The 16,968-nt window shown below is 32.8% G+C and overlaps 1 protein-coding gene across 1 annotated transcript in view; it reads right to left on the bottom strand.

Annotated features, from left to right (window-relative positions):
- LOC122909261 (contactin-6) overlaps positions 1-13,595 on the bottom strand; it is a 296,144-nt gene extending 282,549 nt beyond the window's left edge. The window contains exon 1 of the mRNA XM_044253137.1: positions 13,190-13,595. The gene's annotated coding sequence lies outside the window, so the exon portion shown is untranslated. The remainder of the gene's footprint in view (positions 1-13,189) is intronic.
- Between the last annotated feature and the right edge of the window lie 3,373 nt (positions 13,596-16,968).

A 16,968-nucleotide genomic window follows, 5' to 3' on the forward strand; every position in this document is an offset into this window, starting at 1 on the left:
AGGCTGGAAGACAAAAAACAATGTGTAAAAAGAACACTTAGAACATGCATATAATAATATTTGATTTTTATTTGTTGTCTGTGCTCTCTTTGCTTAAAGTAGATTATATTGACATTTCCTGAATATAAGTCATTGAGTAAAATGAGCAAGAGCTCTTGTTTAAAAAAAAAAGAAAGAAAGAAAAGAAAGATTTAGAGGTTATTTTTTACTGCAGTATAGCGTTATTTAGAAATGTCCTGATTCTAAACAGAAATAAAATAAGTTTATTTGATGACTTTTATTTTATTAAATATGCCAAACAAATGGATATATTCAGGTCCAAATCAAACAAAAATTTATTCCTAAAATGCTGTTTGGCAAAGCCAAACATCTCATTATTTTTCTCCAAAATAAAATAGCATCATATATGAACATAATAAGTTATACTAAGTTAAATGCAGGTTAACACAAAAATAAGTTCTTCTGAGCATCTGGAGAAGCCAATTATGAATCTCATATTCTTTGAGATATCTGAAAAAGAAATTATCACATATACAGTCTGTCTCTCTGTATATAAATTGTTGCCAGATCCAGAGATATTTAAAATTACAGGTAAAACCTCAAAACTATTTTCTAGTACCTATATGCACTTCTGAATTATCCTAATAGGCGAAATCCCTGAAAGACTACAACATACATCAACTCCAAAGATGGGTCAAATACAATTTGTAGTTATATAATAAATAACTAATTTTCTGATTGCTTTATCGTGGACTAGATTATAGTGGCTGCCAAGGGCAGAGACATAAATTTAACATTAATTATCATTTTAATGTATCTTATTTTTGACACTATTAGATTTAGATGACACTATAACAGCATATTTGGAATAAGCACAAATATATTTAATTTAATGCTTCTCTAGTATATTTAGAATCTACATTCATTAGAGCAAGCATTTGTTAAGTACCCACCACATGCCAGATACTGTGAGGTGCTGGAACTATAAAGTCAAAAACACAGTCTCTCTCCTTAGTAACTTCAAATTTATTCATTTAGATTTTATGACTTAATAAACAATCTATATTAAATAATGATTTAATTTAATAAGACTGAGAAGAGTAATTTTATATCAGTAGCTGTATGTCACTGTTACAAAAACATATTTGGACACATTAACTCATTCAGTTTTCATGTAGTTCTTTGACTTTGTGGAAGTCAGGCTACTGTATACACATAGAAACTGAGGTTCAGATATTATTTCACACATTTTACAAGGTTTCATGCCTAAAATTCAATTATACTATAAACTTAGAAAAAAGTTTGAAATGTGTGAAAAATAAATGTGATCTTCTGGATGTATGATGAACTTCTTGAGCAAAAGAGAAAAAGAAAAAAAAATGTACAATACCAATGGAAAAAAGGACAAATGATATGGGCTGACCTTAATAAAAGGAGCAGATACAAGTGTTCCATGAACATTCATGAAATATTCAGACCATATTTATGGAAAAAGGGTGATTTAGAGCAACATTGGAATGGAGTTTATTTGTGTGTTAGTTTTGTCAATCCAACTAGAGAGTATTCACGATACACAAACGTACTCTTTACAAGTATGTGGCAATGGGAATTCAGCTTCCTGGAAGTACAGATGGAACTGTCTTCCCCAAGGACAATTAAGTAATATACATACTGTTACCTTTAAAATAATACACACCATTTAACACTGAAATTTTAATACTGTGGATTAATTTTTTTAATGTAATCAGAGATGTATATAAAATATTTAGGTATAAGGATATATATATAGGTAAGCATCATAATTTTTTCATAAGTAGTAAATAATTCTAAAAAACTAAATATCCAGTGATACATTATTGGTTTGTGAAAATTTATGGCACACCCATCTGGTGATTATCCCTCAGATTTTAGAGAATATTTATGAAATTTGAAAATGTTCATAGTACATTAAGTAACAAGAACAAGTTATAAAACAAAACAAATAGATTCACCCCAAAGTTGTATTTTATACACACAATCACAAAGATGACTGAAAGAATGCCATAGCTTGATAAGATAATCTTGATAAGATAATCAGTAATTTTTTCTGCATTTTCCAAATTTTGCATAATAAAGGCATATACCTTTCACGAACTAAAAGAAGGATTAAAGTAAATTATATTCTTAATCCAGTTAGTCCCACTACTGGATATTTACCCAAAGAAAACAGAAACACTAATTTGAAAAGATACATATACCCCTATTTTTATATTAGCACTATTTACAATGGCCAAGATAAAGAACCCAAGTGTCTATCAATATTAAATGGATAAAGATGTGATACACACACACACACACACACACACACACTTTGCGATATTACTCAGCCATAAAAGAAGAATCAAATCTTGCCATTTGTGACAACATGGATGGACATAGAGGGTATTATGCTAAGTAAAGCAAATCTGATAGAGAAAGACAAATACCATACAATTTCACTTATATGTGAAATACAAAATACAAATGAACAAAGAAACAAACACACAAAACAAACTTTTGAATACGGAGAATAATCTGGCAGTTGCTGGAGGGGAGTTGGGTAGGTGGACGGGTAAAACAGAAAAAGGGGATTAAGAAGGAAAAGCTAGTTACACAACAACATACAAGAGATGAAAAAGACAGCTTAGAGAATATAGTCAATAATATTGCAATGACAATGTATGGTGACAGATGGTGACTATACTTATTGTGATGAGCACTGAGTAATGTATATAATTACTAAATCAATATGTTGTACACCTGAAACTAATATAACATTGTATGTTAATTCTGCTTCAATAAAAATAGTTTAAATAAATAAATGTTTGTCTTTTATTTTCTTTACTTGCTATATAATTTTCCAAAGTTACTTAAGTATTTGATGTAATTTGCAAATTCTGAACAGATTTCATCATCTCAGTAAGTCTGTAAGTACTACTTACTTGATGAAAATGAATAACATTCAGGCAAAAGAGACAGGATATGTGATTAGACAATTATGTGGACATATATATAACATGAGATGCTACTTTCCATTAATCTACTCTTTTTTTTGGCAGATTATGAATCCTTTGCATAACCTAGAATACATCACTTTTTATCACAACTGAGGGATAATTATTATTCCAAGCAAATACATATACCTTTTAATGTAGTCCTTTGCTATTTCTCACTATATCACAGTATTTTATTTAAAAAAAAATATCTTGGAATCAGATAATTTATTAACTTCTAATGCTCATTTCTCAAATAAGATATAAAATTAACAATATTAGCCACCAACTGGTAGAGATGAATGTTTAACTGAGTTCAAGAACACATATTAAAATTTTAGCTTCACAATAGCAGAACTCTTCCCAATCTTATTCAGAGTTAAACATCCCCATGCCTGGAATGGCATCAATCTCACAATAAGTATTCAGGCAACATTTGTGGAATTAAGATATTAGTGGAGACCACTGTCTACTACGAACGGGCACTGGATATACAGAGAGGAATTAGCCAAGGTCCAAGCTTTCAAGAACTTAGACTCTGGCACAGAACACAACCACAGTTAATAAAACAAGTCACAATATATGACCCAAAATTCTGTGAATACCAAGTATTTTTTTAAAAAGCTAGGAAAAACCCTTTAAAACTGTGTTTATAAGAGTGGCAACTAACACTATGTATCACATTTTCAATCATCTATAAAGATGAAATTAATGAATTTTGGTGCTCTGAGAGGTTATTTAATTAAACTTTAAAATTACTTCTACTATTGCTTTATTGCTAGTACATTTTATTTAGTTATAATATTAATATTGGTAATTAAGTATGTTAAATTATTCATCTAAATTAACTAGAAGTTTTGGATAGACACAGACACAGGTTGCACAGACACAACTTGCACAAAATATCAACTTAAAGTAGGCACTCACCTCTGAAAAATACATATATTACAACCACTACGCTAATATTTTTTAAAGGATTTATTTATTTATTTGGCAGAGAGAGACACAGAGAGAGAGGGAACACAAGCAGGGGGAGCAGAAGAGGGAGAAGCAGGCTTCCTGCTGAGCAGAGAGCCCAACCCGGATCCCAGGGTCCTGAGATCATGAATTGAGCGGAAGGCAGCCGCTTAAGGACTGAGCCACCCAGGTGCCCACCACTATGCTAATTTAAAGAGAATCCTTGGATATCAGTCGTTTGTAGTGTCATTTTCAAATATCTTCTGGAGGAGGGCTGAGTGAAATAAGTCAAACAGAGATAGTCAATTATCATATGGTTTCACTTTCTTGTGGAGCGTAAGCAATAACATGGAGGACATTGGGAGAAGGAGAGAAGTGAGTTGGGGGAAATTGGAGGGGGAAACAAACCATGAAAGACTGTGGACTCTGAGAAACAAACTGAGGGTTTTGGAGGGGAGGAGGATGGAGGGTTGGGTGAGCCTCATGGTGGGTATTAAGGAGGGGACATATTGCATGGAGCACTGGGTGTGGTACATGAACAATGAATCTTGGAACACTGAAAAGAAAGTAAATAAAGAGAATCCTTGAATACACACTTTTGTGTTAACTTATAAATAGGAATGTCAGAATTAGCTTATCTGTTAGCACCACATATTCACAATTAAGTATGTTTAAGAATTTGCTGACTAACAGTAAATACCCAGAAAATATCTTCATGTTATACTGTAAAAAAAATTACCTTCAAAAAAATTACTTTCTATCAACACTTGAGTAATTGTAACCTTTTCATCCCAACAAAACTTTAAGGACTTTCTTTAATTTATTCTTATATCAGCAGACAGAAAATTAGCAGCATGTCTGATTTCTGACCTTCTCTTTCATTTATTGCTCTTTACTGATTGGAGGATTTTGACAGGTGCTAAGGGGAAAATTATGTTCTTTTGCTAAGAGCTCTATTCCAACAAGTATATTATACTCCTGATATTTACAAAGATACTACAAAAATCTCCTTATACAACCCCTTTATCATACAAATGTAAGAGAAGGCAGATCAATTAAACTTTGAAATAATGGAAAAATAAAATCACTGAAAATAAAATGTCCATATTGGCCTCTTACAAACAAGGGTGATGAATTACGAGGAACTTTGTAGAATGACTTATTTTAGTTTCTCCTCCCATCCTTAAAAGAACACTTATAAAAAAATCCATCCAAAATTCTCACTTTTAAAGATTATTTATTTATTTATTTGACAGACAGAGATCACAAGTAGGCAGAAAGGCAGGCAGAGAGAGAGAGAGAGAGAGAGGAAAGCAGGCTCTCCGCTCAGCAGAGAGCCCGATGCGGGACTCGATCCCAGGACGCTGGGATCATGACCTGAGTCGAAGGCAGCGGCTTAACCCACTGAGCCACACAGGCGCCCCCAAAATTCTCACTTTTAATCAGCAGAAGTCATCTAAAGGAAGAGTGGTCTGGTTAAGCACTTGGTTTAATGTGTTATTAGGAATTACTGTGCTTATAAAAAAAGAGAAAAGGGCACGGGGGTGGCTCAGTTGTTAAGTATCTGCCTTTGGCTCAGGTCTTGATCCTAGGGTCCTGGGATGGAGTCCCACATGGAGCCCTGCATCGGGTTCCCTGCTCTGCCAGAAGCCTGCTTCTCCCTCTCCACCACCCCTGACCCCTCCAGATTCTGTTACCTCCATCGCTATGTCTCTCTCTGTCCAAAAAACAAACAAACAAAAACTTAAAAAAAAAAAGGGGAATAACTGTGCTGACAAACATTTTGAATAATTTCCTCTACATTTTAAGAACTTATACACCATTAAACATAGCAATTAATATAGCTACCATTCTTAGAGAATATGTAAACAACACAAATTGGCCAGTTTTTCTAACTACATCTAGAGCATTTCCTATCATACTGTCTCATCGAATGAACTGTCCTTTCAAACTAAAACAGCACTTCAGTACTTTGGTAAATTAAATTGTTTTAATGGAAACAATGGAAAGACATATACAATTGACTAGTGAATAACTTAAAAATTAAGAAAAAGTATTTTTGTTTTCTGTGAAAAATCTTATTTTAACTCCATAATTAACTTGTGGTTCACAATTTTGGAGTGAGTTTATGCCTTGATCTCTAAAGCACCACTAAACTGACAGAAAACACAGCAGAGGAAATATATGAAATTGTAAGAATACCATGAAAAAAATAAAATATCAGCAAACCAGAAAATTTGATGACCTTCTTTTTGGTGGGAAGCAGATGAGGAAAACTGCAGTGAACATCTATGTATACATGTATGTATGTATGTAGTACATGATACTATGCAATATGATGCAGAAAGAGTCTACCACAGAGACAGAGAAGGTTATATAAGAATACTTTAAAATATGCATAATTAAGGTTGTAAACAAGAAAGATAAATTGTCAGGAACCCAAAATGAAGAGGAAACTCAAAGTTAGATTGGTGAGGACCCAAAATGAGGAGGCAACTCAAAAGGAGCTGGAATAAACCAAGAAAAAGAGGACGCTCCACAAAACATGGCTTTTAAAGGATTCTGCTTATCTGCTGGAAAGAAAGGGTCTTCCAGAGATAGGCTGAAAATCAAGTTTTTACCAAGTGTGGTTGTAGAACCTAAATTTATTCTCTCTGCATGTTAAGATAATTTTAGGCCAAAAATTACCATAGAAGCTAGTACAAATGGGGAAATTATAGAGCAAATCTAGAGGCAAAAGTGAAACAATGATGTAGCGAAGCATCTTCAACTATGATAATGCTGGTCTTTCATGGGAATCAACAACTGCTAAAGGTGGGTCTTCATAAAAAAAAGATTACAAACATCAAAAGGAATAAACAGCCATGAGGAAGACTTGGCAAACACAAATAATGAAGTAATTTGTCCCTGAAAAAACTAAAACTAATTGAATAACCAAAAATCAACTTTAAAATAAGATAATTTTTAAGATAAGTAATAGAAATTACAGAAATCAAAAAATATTTTCTGAAAAGAAAAATAAATTTATGAAATACATATGACAGAAAATCACAGAGTGAAACATAAAAAAGCAGAATATAAAAATATATAAAATAAGACAAAGAGGAACAGAAGTTTTAAATACTTAATGAGCATCTTAGAGAAAGTAAAGATGGAAAAGGGATAAAAGTAAATATATAGTAGCTGAGAATTTTTCAAAATTGAAGTTAGACAGATTTAGGAGCTTGTAGAGGCCAGAGTGGTATAAATTTAAAACAAATCCACACCTACACACATTGTAATGAACCCAAAGACATCATTGCAAAGAGAAATTTTTAAATTCTACCAGAATGAAAGACAAATATATCTTCAAAGATGTTATAGTTAGACTATGAGCAGTCTTCTCATGAGCAAAATTCTATTCCAGAAGAGCAACGAATAAAATATGCAAAACATGTTGAGAAAAAAAATTATTGGTCATCATGGAGTTCTGTAACCAACTGCATTAATATTTTAAAATGTGAGAAAAGTAAGTAATTTTTAGAAGGTAAACTGTAAGAGAATTTAAGACTGTTTCGTTAATGATCTTTAAATGGTCTTCAGTAGACAGGAAATGAACTCACAAGATGTATGTCTGTAGTAAGAAGAAATGGTTAATAAATAACTCAGAAAAAGATGTCATAAATTTAATATTAATAAAATATTTAGAGAAATTTAAAAACAAAGTAAAAATAAAATAATAGAAATATGTACGTTGGCAGGAATATCTTGGAAAAAATTTAAACAAGACATTGCCCTGTTTGTGAAAGGATATATATTATCTTTAGCTTTTTTTGGAAAATATAAAGATTTATTTTATGTTTAAATATTTATGTTCACTGAAATGTAACAGATTATCTAATTTTTAAGATAGTAAAAGTTGGAAGAAACGAATATTGAATGCTTACTAAATCCAATAAAGGACAATAAACAATAAATACAATAAAACTGTTGAAAATATCTCTGGGAAGTGGGATTAGAAATATGTGGGATTAATTTTTTATTTTAGTATTTTTCCTATAGGTTCAAATTTTATTGTTGTTTCCAGGTTCACACAGTACTTTTTTAGGATATTAAAATTTTAATTAAAAAAAAAAGAAAAACCAAAACCATTAACAACAAAAGAAATTCACAAGTATTTTGTGATGGTCTTCTTTGGCAAAAGGAATTATGGCTTATTATTTTCTTATGTTTTTCTGTATATTGTTTTTATAGTCAGAAAATTAAATGAACTATTTTTCTTGATCAGCTCTGATTGTTTATTGCATGAAGAACTATCATTTCTATTTTTAGGCTACATGAATCTGAGGACCAGCATTTCTGAATCTTCTCACAAGATTCCCTGAGCTCCATTTTCATATCTAACTATAATTTACACCTCCAAATTTAATTCTCTACTAAATACTCATTATAATTGATTAGATGATTATAATTTTTATTTTTTTTCATTGTATTACATTATTTTTTCCCAACCAATCCCAAGTCTCATAGACAAAATGTTATAATAGTAACACTAATATAAAAATAATCAAGTAACTAACATAAAGAGTGCTTATTAACTTCAAGGCTTTCTCAAAGGTATTTTTACATGTTAACCTACTTATTTCTCTTGCTATTACGATGAAATCAATTCTACTATTATCGCCATTGTGGATGGGAAATGGAGGTACAGAAAGGCTGTTACTTGCTCTAAACCACAAAGCTATTCTGTGCCAAATGTAGAGAAGAGAAAATATATAGATGGTATGTAGCCCTTCATCACAAGAAGCCTGCTTCCAGAATCTTGGTGTCACTTTATACACACTCCAGAGAATGGAACTTCTTTTACTGGTTAAGATTGTTTTGTACTTCATAGGATACATGACTCTCTCATGGCCTCTTTAAAAAATCTTAATGTCTAAGTAATATCATTCATGTATTCATTTAATTTGAAGGTTGTTATATGTATAAATTTTATGTCCACCCTACTGCCATAAAATATTTGAGACTCCTAATTTTGATTCATGTTACTAGGACCCAAATTCACTCTATATTACCCTAAGATTCCTTGCAAGATAGTTAAGTAGGCCATAGATTTCAGTGTTAAAGACTGATAGGAGAATAAAAAATAAAAGAATAAAAAATGAAAATATAGTAATAATAAAATGATAAATAAAAGAACAACAAAAGTGTCCAATGACTGACTCTGCTTTTTCTTCTTCCCTAATATGCCCTGTGTTATGCCTTCATCACAATAAGTATTATATAGTACATACTCAATTTTGACTGGAATAGATCTTTTCAATATGAATAATGGGAATAACTTCATTTTCTAATGAAATTTTTATTTAAAATAATTCTCTCAAACTGAAAGGTTTTTATTTGAAGTTCATTAAATAAAGAGACTTTAATTCCTCTCTTGATATACAGAAACAGCAAAGAGAAAGAAAAACACAGTGATGTTGGTGGGATACGAAATCAAAATAAAAAGCCTTCTGTCTTTAATAAAAATGCTTGCAAACACAACATAGATTCTGAAGCACATTTCCACTCCTGCCAAATACTAAAAAATCAAAAACAAAAACATAAACCTACATAAAGTGGGTGGATGGAGGCATATAGGAAAGCTGACAAGTACCTTCTCCTTCATTTACTTTTAGGAGAATACAGATTTCCCTCAAATCTGATACATTATACTCCTTGTCCCCATACATTCACAGCTTCCCCTATGATTAACATCACCAATACAGTGTACACAGTTTTATAATTTGTTAATAATCAAAGAACCTACCCTGATACATAACTTTCACCCCAAGTCCATAGCTCATACCAGGGTTCACTCTTGATTTATATATTCTATGGGTTTAGACAAATACATAGTGACAAGTATCTGCCAGGACAGTGTCACACAGATTGTTTCACCTAAAAATCCTCTGTACTTTCTCTGTTCATCCCTCATGCATACATTTTTGGATAAATTGATAGAAGGGAAAAAAACAAGAGAAACACAGTTAAAAATGTAAATCTCAAGAAGAATCAGCCACAGTCTGAACAAAGTGCTAGACAATTACTCTTCTATAGATTAAATATCTCTAAAATATAATCTTTCCACGTACATTTTTAAAAAGAAAATCAAAATGAACTGAAAAAGTATAAAATTAAAAATAAATTTGGATAAAATGATAGATGTGGAAGACAGACAAATGAGATCCAACATGCTCATAAGTGGTGATACAGAAGAAAAGGAAAAATAATAAAATAACAATAAAAAATCAAATACAGAGTGCAACAACAATAAAATTGAAACATAAAAATCTCGAATCAATGCAGTACATCATATTTAAGCAAATTTGATGAAAACTGTCTAACTCTAGAATATACTATGGCAAAAAACAAGGAAAACAAAACAAAACAAAAAATCCAACAAACAAATCCCAAAAGAATCACGTGGACATCAAAAAGAGCAACTCATATTCAAGGACAGAAATTTCAGACATATCTAATAATTAATGGACACCAACATTCAGTATGGGAAGAGTCTCCAGTATTGTTTACAAATATTTGCAAGTTTTTAAAGGGGAAAAATACATTTGCTTCAAGAAGATTAATGTGTCTTCCATGTATAAGGTAGAAGAAGATGTTCTATGTAGGCACATAGAAAATATAGCATCTATGACTGTTTCTTTAGTGGAGAGGTACTACTTAACAGTGAAATCTAACAATCCAAGAAATATTTCAAAATTAAGAATACAGGAGTGATGAATTGAATAGTAAGTAATTGGTAAAGATTGATTTTTTTTTCAAATTCCAAGTAAGTCTAACTAAGACTGTGTGAATTAAGCCAGAATGTAAATACTATAAATCTCAATAATGTAAAACTGGTAATATAATTGAGGTTCAGGTGCTGTATGTAAGGAAAATAACCATAAAGTACATAAAGTTAAATTTCTTTAACTATCACAGCAAAGACTTACAAGAGATTGCTTGATATTTAAATATGAATCGTAAAAATGGTGACCTCAAACTACTAATATTTTCTTAATTTTTTTTCTTAATTCATGTGTTATTTTTGTGGACCTAATATCCCTTTATTGGGGGCGGGGTAGGAAACAAACACCTGAAATTCAGCAAATTCTTCAGTTTCATATCAGCTCTATTTTTTTCTATTTAATCCAAATATAAAATAAATTTAATACTTTTTTTTTAAATAATAAGGTAGGATCTTCTTCTTTTAATCACTTCTTTTAATCACTTCTTAATCATCTTCTTTTAATCACTTCTTTTCTATCACTGATCACATTATCTAAATACTTATCTGCCACAAACAAATAAAAATGTATGATAAGAAAGAATTCTTCTTAAGTCTCTCCCTCTCATTTTGTTATTTGAATTTTGGCATAGGATGCCTACAAATATCATGATTTTTTTTTACAGGTGACAAGATTTCTTTATTGAACTTTTATATTTAGCTTGAGTTATTTTTAAGGAGTATAGCTTATGTTACTGCATTCTAATTAACATGATGTTAAATATGTAAGTGAAAAAAATAAATATCTCATAACCCCTCTCCTTCCACTAAAATATAAAGGTACAAACTTACTTTTGTATTACTGAGTGTTTTCATTTGTCAAAAACACAAAAGAATGCAAACAACTTAATATACCTCACATTCTTTTCACAAGATAATTGATTTTTTTTTTTTTTTTTGGTCTAAGCTAAAACCAAATATGTATTAATTCTCCAAATGACAATGTGAATTTGTTTTCATTAGGGCAAGTTACATAGGGAATACTAAACAAACTATTCTGGCACTTCACTAGAAATGTTCAAAGGAAGTAATGCAGTGCAGTTTATAAATGACAAGCTTTCTGGCTAAGATGTGATAAGTTATGCATTTATATAACCTCATAGAAACCCTTATAAAAATTGCAAATTTATATATTTGAAATCTCTTAATTGCACAGCCATGATATTGTTTTAAAAAAATCACTGAAGCATCAAAGATGAAATGACTCTGGATTTCTGTTTGTTACACAAATCATGTCAGTATTGTGTCTGTGTATGTTTGTTTTCTGAATTTGTGTAGGTTTACACATGTATGAGGGGGGTGGGACACAGGAGAGTGTGCTTAAATATCTTATAAAATACAATACACATAAACTGATGAAATCTTTAACAACAATAACGATAAACACATCAGATAAATGAAGATTGCTCAAAACTGGAATCTCAATATTTAACACATGGCTCTTCCTCTTACAAAATTTTTTTAAAAACATTGCCACTATAGATAAGATTATGAATACCTCATTTTCCAAATTGATTCTGTGTAATTCTACTGTTCTCCCCATTTTCTCTCAGTATAACTTCTGTTTAGTCATTCTGTGAATATTTCCCAGAAGACACAGTCAGGATGCTGATTATTTAAACATAAGTAGTTTTCAATCGGAGAAGCAAGAACTATGAATTCCAATTTCTCCCCAAACCCCCCAAATTGACAGTATTCCATTAACATAATGGGTTCTACATGGCTAATCTTAGAGCTCTTATAAGTTTTGTTCCCAAGTTATCAACTTCTGAAACTTTTCATAAAGTATTATGGGTAGTTTAATACTGACAAGCTTAACTATTGTGAATGGGAACTCCAGAAGCTGTTATCTGGAAGCTGGGTGAAAAGCAAAATGCCAGACAAAATTTGGGGGGATCATGTGACCTCCAGGCTTACACTGCTCCCCTCCACCAAATCCCTCCCCCAGGAAACTTTTTATAACCATTCCTTTAAATCATCCGTCGGACACTGCAAACCCCACCCCTCTAACCCTTCGATGGAAAAAAAAAATTAGCAATAACATTTCCACATTTGCCATTACAGAAAGGGCGTGAAGCCATCCTAAAGTACCAGAATTAGCACTGTCATCCCATCTTGCCCATTAGTTTTACTGCAGCAAAGACGAGTGAAACACTGAAAAATGTACCTGTAGTCTCTCTTTCCCTGGTTTGATCCTGAGCTCCCCAGAATACAGATTCAATACATTTTCTCTTACAAGGAATAAATGCATTTTAAGCATCAACATCATAGAAACATAGCATAAATAAAGCAGTCACTGCTCCCCCAAACCCAGCTTTTTACCTGTAATGCTAATACAAAGACATTGAAAGGAAGAAAAGCTGCAGCTTGCCCAGGAAAATTCTCATTGCAGCAGACAACACAATTTTGTACTTACAGATCTTACCAGGGAAATGTCTCGGGATCTTTACAATTTTTCTGCAGAACTCTGTTTCAAGCTCTCAGCCAGGCATGCTGTGCATCCAGGCAGAACCAAGCCGTATGGAATGTCTATGCAGCTGGGAGATAATGGGACTCTTTTTCCCAGCTGGGACTGCAAGCCTTTTATCCACTGAGTATTGCGTGGCTCTTCTCTGGTCTTAAGCATAAAATACGCTCCTCTCCTGCTGCATTCCTGACGGAACCTAGACAATTAGTTCTTGAGGCACATGGGCAAGTCTCCCGTTTGGAATATTCAAAAGGAAAATGCTCCCTATACCGAAAAAACAGCTCTCTCTTCACCATCCTTCACAGAATCAGAGAGAGCTGAAAGCAGCTGCCATTCCAGTGGCATGCAAGATTAAATTCACCCTCCCCTTCTTTGACTAGAGATAGTCACTCCTGTTGGGTCATCAGAAAATCTTACTGAAAACTGGGTCAGGCTAACTACTTATTAGGTTTCCAATACGAAAGGAAGTCATTTTTTTTTTTTTTTTGCTTCCTCTGGTTTCACTGCATTGTCATTTGCAAGCGAAGATTAAGTCAGTCAAGGGTCTGCACTGATTTAGACTGTATTCAAACGCAAGTAAGCTTTCTGAAGCATGCCAGTAACTCCCGCTACTAGTTAGGGTGAACAGAAAAGGAAAATAAAATCAAAGGATCTTATGCACTGGCACTAAATCCATTCTAAATCACATTTTTAAAATATGTGCAGGAGGCTCCTAAAAGACGGAAAAGTATGTAAAGAAAGTGGAGTCAAGTCCAAAAGAGTATCGCTGCTCTCCTAGGTAACATATTTATAACCTCCAGAGACCAAGAACAAGTGTGCATGTATTTGCAAAACAACTCTGTAAGGGAAAGAATGCTGTTTGTGTTTCACACCCAGCCCTCCAGCTAAACTTTTTAATATGTTTGAGTCTTGCCACTGGTTTGGGAGGGACTAACTTCTTACTGAAAAAAAAAGCTAACAATAATTAAAAAAACTAACAATAGGAAAAATAGCTGCGTACATACAGAGACACCAACACATACAAGCATGGCGATAACATGAGAGCAGAATATTGCTTGGACTTATTTTCATGTTGTAATGAAAAGAACTTACACTCTCAGCATCTTAAACTGAATGGAAACTGGGAAGATAAACCCACAAATAAAATGTGAATAAACCAAAAGATATCGTTCAGACTCAGTTTGCTTTTTTTATCTGATGAGCCAGAAGGTTTCTATGGCTACATTTTACGACTTTATCTTACAATTTCCATGAAATTCTTCTGTAACTATATCCATCATATTCTTCATTTCTACATAGGGTCTAACCACCATCGTAGGAGGCCTGAGAAAGCAATTACTGTTTCTTAATATTAGGTGAACTCAAATGAGTTCCAATTCATGAGAAGGCAAACTGAATGAACTATTTTATAGTTATGATATTCATCTTAATTGAACATCTAATTTTTAATTAAAACCATCTCTGCCCCTTCCAAAATAAAATTTTATTTATTTATAAAAATGCCAAAACACTGAATTTTTCTACTGAGATATGAGAAAAATAGTCACCATGTAGAGGGTTTTTTCCTTGAAGATGGATTCATCCAATTTAAAGAGCACTCCTTTAGTTAGATCTCCTAAACTTCTAGCCCATATTCCAAGACTTTGCTACCTATTTCATTGATAAGAAAATAAGAATCAAAAGGACCTTCTGTAGCTCCTACCACTGCAGCTAGTCATGTGTATGCACCTGGACCCATACACTCTGCCTTCACTCTTTCTGAGTCTGGGTAAGCCATACTCCTTCCTCAAGCCAAGCTCTCTATTGTGCTCCAGTGACCATGCTCTCTTTTATATGCTTTCCTACATACTCAAGAGACGGTCCCAGGTATGCGTCAAAGGAGAAGAGTAAAACTCTTCAGAATCAACAGTTCTCGCTTTTCTTTGTATCATTACAGCACAGAGATCTGCTGCTATTTTGACCACCTTAAAAATCAACAACCTTTTTGACTTCACATCTTCCTCCAGCTACCAATTCATTTCCCTGCTTCTTTTTACATTAAAACATCTTAAAAGAATTGACTACACTCATTGTCTCCAAATAATCTTTTCTCTTTCTATCTCAAATGTGATTTGATCATTCTTCCATCTCTCTTTCCTTACATCACTATAGCAGCTCCTTCTTATAAACTTCTCCTGATGATTTCTCATTCTCTTAATCTTTAATCACTACAGGGCAATGGGATGTGAATCAGGCTTCTAAATTAAGATCTAGGGGCGCCTGGGTGCCTCAGTGGGTTAAAGCCTCTGCCTTTGGCTCAGGTCATGATCCCAGGGTCCTGGGATGGAGCCCCATGTCGGGCTTTCTGCTCAACGGGGAGCCTGTTTCCCTTCCTCTCTCTCTGCCTGCCTCTCTGCCTACTTGTGATCACTGTCAAATAAATAAATAAAATCTTTTAAAAATAATAATAAATTAAGATCTATACACGAAAAGCAACAAAGAATTATTGAGATAAATAAAATTAAATAAGTGAACAAATATACCATGTTCATGGACCAGAAAATTCAATATTTTTAAGAAGTCAGTTATCTGCAAATAGGTCTATAGATTTGAAATAATTCCAATCAAAGTCCTAGTAGGTTTTCTTGGTACAGTTATCAAATGATGCTGAAATTTATGTGGAAATGAAACCAAGAAAGTAAAAATACATATGGAAATGAAGTAAAATTAAAATGATAACAAAGTTGGAAGAATTATACTTTGATTTCATCCATTCACTAGCAATCTAAAGTGACCAAGTTAGTATAGTATTGCCAATACAGGCCACTAGAATATAAAATATAATCTCTAAAAATAGACATGCACTTATAGGGTGAATTGATTTTAAACAACTGTGTCAAGACAGTTCAAAGATAAAAGCATCATATTTCATGAAATGATGCCTGAACAAATGGATGTTCATTTGGAATAAATTAATTTTGAACCTCACCTCACACCATACGCATAAAAAAAAAAGCTTGAAATCAATCACAAACCTAAAGGTAAAACTTTAAAACTCGAGGCGCCTGGGTGGCTCAGTGGGTTAAGTCTCTGCCTTCGGCTCAGGTCATGATCTCAGGGTTCTAGGATGGAGCCCTGCATGGGGCTCTCCGCTCAGCAGGGAGCCTGCTCCCCCTCCCCCTCTGTCTGCCTCTCTGCTTACTTGTGATGTCTCTGCCAAATAAATAAACAAAATCTTAAAAAAAAAAAAACTTTAAAACTCCTAAAAGAAAATGTACAAGATCTTGGAATAGGCAAAGACTTGTTAAGACACACACTTACACATATACCTTCACATATAAAAACATAAAACCTACAAGAAAAAAAATAGAAATACTGGGCTTCACCAAAATGAAAAATGGCTGATCTCTGAAATACATCATTAATGTATTTTCACAGCTCAAAAACAAAACAACCAATTAAAGTAATTTTAAAAATATATGAACAGACATTTCACCAAAGATATCTGTAAGACATTTAAACACATAAAATGGGTATTCAACATCATTGTTCATCAAGGAAACAAACATTAAAGCCACAATGAAATACTACTGCACACCCATTAGAAAGGCCAAAATTAAGAATACTGAAAATTCCAAAGGTTTTTGAGGATATGAAGCAACTAGAATACTTACACCTGGCTGGTAGAAGTATAAAGTGTTAAAACTACCCTCAAAAGCAATTTGACAGTTCTTAAAATATGCAGCTCT

The sequence above is a fragment of the Neovison vison genome, chromosome 6, assembly GCF_020171115.1.
Source record: "Neovison vison isolate M4711 chromosome 6, ASM_NN_V1, whole genome shotgun sequence".
NCBI lineage: Eukaryota > Metazoa > Chordata > Mammalia > Carnivora > Mustelidae > Neogale > Neogale vison.